General features: G+C 39.3%; 1 protein-coding gene across 1 annotated transcript in view; it reads right to left on the reverse strand.

Moving 5' to 3' along the window:
- slc25a13 (solute carrier family 25 member 13) overlaps window positions 1-2,873 on the reverse strand; it is a 52,485-nt gene that overhangs the window by 40,140 nt on the left and 9,472 nt on the right. The window lies entirely within an intron of this gene.

Below are 2,873 nucleotides of genomic sequence, written 5' to 3' on the forward strand. Positions count from 1 at the left end.
CAATAAATGAGATAAAACATTATTTGTAATATTATTTATTTCCTCCATTAACAAGATGCAATAAGTTGATCCTGCAGACCATTGATATTACAATAACAATGCTATCTGTCATCATTAGTATATTGTTAATTAACCTCTGCAAGTGCTCAGGCCAAAGTTACTTCTAACTATATTCTGTTGATTAGGTCCATCTGTAACTATAGCAACTCCACGGAGTAGTGGTGAACAAATTCACCCCTTTGTGTATTTCTAGTGCCGGCCCCGAGCCCAAAGATCTGTGCCAAAACAAATATGTGGATCTATCCACTGTGGTGACCTCTTGGGAAATAAGGGAGAAGTTGATAGTGTGTGGGTTCATCTGTGAATATGTGTCATTTTCTAACAGCTCATATTTTACTAGTGGAATCCTAAATTGGCACTCCAAGAATCCCAAACTCAGAACTACAGGAGACGTCTGAAACAGCAAAGATGGTAGTAGAAGTTTAATTTGCAAAAACTGCACGTTTGTGCAAAGTTTTCACATCTGACTGCTGAGTGTAAACATGCAGTTATGTCCTGGTGTCCACTGAAAGAAAAGTCAAGGAAATACAGAGAAATTTCAACCTAATGTGCGCTAACTATTGCATGTTCCAGATGACAATAAAGTAGTTCTTCTACAAAATAACTGCCCATACAAGTTTCAGTATGGCTGCCAAGAGGCGAGACTCGCTCTAGAATAACTTTGATAACATGGAAGCACTTAAGCACAAGTGCCTTCGACTTTTAAAGAAACTTGGTAAATGAACCTTGCTCTGCTGCCCTATTGACTTCTTCTAAAACAAAGACTATTTAAACAAAATGCAGCAACCAGCGAGGCAAAGCAAAAGCATACCAGCTTTTCCTCGAACCTTTAACAATTACAGATCGCACCGCACTTTTAAGGCTAATGGCCGTGCGTCGTATGAGGCCTCCATTAAATAAAAATCCATCCACGGTTTCTTCCTGTTCAGGTTTTTAGTTTGCTCTAATTAAGACCTCAAATCTGAATGCTGCAAAGTCGTGTGAGTCAAGCCTTAACAAATAGCATGTGTTTCCTGACTTCTGGTTAACATTAGTAATTATTTCATTTCCCCCCCTCCAAAATAAATAAAGAAATAAAATAAAAAAATGTGCAATTGTTGCTGACAAAATGTCAACGTCAATCTCGCGAATACAATTCTGCTCTGATTGAGACTTAAGTTCCCCTAAATCAGTGGTGAATGACACATGGCAGAACTTGTTCGAGCTGTGTAGGCTCTGTATTGAGAAGGAAAGCCTTTTCTTCTCACTTATGTTCCTCTGCCTGAACCCTCTAAGCCTCTGCAGCCAGTGGAGTGGAGAGACACTGAACATGAGTCCTAAATTACAGCCTTACTAAAGAAACAAAAACAAACCAATAGAGCGACCTGTTTCTTATTACCAAACAGGCTGCGCTGAAGGAGTGGAGAAAGGAAAAAGGAGGAAAGAAACTATTTTTTTTCCTTTTTTCTTTCCTTTTACAGAAAGGGAGGGAAATAGAGAGTGAGTGAGTGAGAGAGAGGGAGAGAAAAGAAAGGTAATATTTACTTCAGCCCAGCATTACCTTCTGAAGGAAGACAGCTTGTGTGTGTGTGTGTGTGTGTGTGTGTTTCTTTACACTTTAATGAGGCAATAAATATACAGTCTTTAATTCTTTAAAGGACAGGCCGCTCCCGAGTGTGACGTTTATATTATCAGCTTTTATAGACCTGTCAACACTCAGACCTCTTTAAGTCTTTTTTTCCCTCCCCACCTTTCTTCTTCTTCTGTTTTTTTGTCTTTCTGGCGGAGCTACAACTGCATTTATACGCTATGTTACGTTGCAGTTTTTATGAAGTCAACTTTCCAGCAAATTATGCATTTATATTTTTTACGTGCTACAAATTCTGAGCAATGCGCCGCCCTTGTACTTAACACAAAACTGCTCGGGTTATTATCGAATAATAATAAAAAAAATAAAAATGGCCTGACAGAAAAACGAAATGAAATTTGGAAAAAAAAAACAGAAATCGGACTACAGACATTTATTACACGGGGAAAACAAACAGGGCTTTAATGCGGCACGAGCTGCAGTTATGAATGCTTTTAATAGGTATTAAAAGAAAGGAGTTCTTATTCCTGTGCCTGGCTTGGTGAGGCTGTTTAATCAAATGAGTGGCATGAATAGTGAAAAAGAGAGCAGGAGTAAAAAAAAAAAAAAAAAAATCTGCAATGTGTCACAATAAAGCAACTTTGACAAGCCTATAATCTCAGCCACCAGTTATTTGCTTTTCTTGGTGAACACGGTCGCCCGATGCAAGTGGCAGACGCTGCAGCCAGTGTTTATGCGTTGCACGATGTGTGCTATGTTTTTCGTACAATTTTCCACTCGTACGCAAGTCTCATAACTCGCAAGTTTTGGGATATTCATTAACCTTTGGGAGACGCAGAAAAACAGCAGACCTTTTAATTGCCACCAAGACAACGTCACTCTAATTGATCCTTTTAAATATGAAAATTTACATATGTGCATATATAATCACCCGCAATGATCTTGCACCCTGTCGACAGCAACAATTAAAATGAAATTCACTTACTCTTCCCCTGTTTGCAAGCGGGATGTGTGCACTGCATTTCAAATCAAGCCTAATGTGCCAACACCTCGCACACCTACAGAAGGCTGGCATTAGACTTGTTTAAATCAATTAGGCAAATGTGAAATGAGCAACGAGTACAAATGTCTTCCCTTTTCACCTACGAGCTTCCAGGCATCACAGTAATGGTGCCAATCATGCATGCACACACACACACACACACACACACACACACACACACACACACACACACACACACACACA

Source organism: Pundamilia nyererei, unplaced genomic scaffold (assembly GCF_000239375.1).
Source record: "Pundamilia nyererei isolate P.nyererei 1_Seehausen unplaced genomic scaffold, PunNye1.0 scaffold00030, whole genome shotgun sequence".
Taxonomy (NCBI): domain Eukaryota; kingdom Metazoa; phylum Chordata; class Actinopteri; order Cichliformes; family Cichlidae; genus Pundamilia; species Pundamilia nyererei.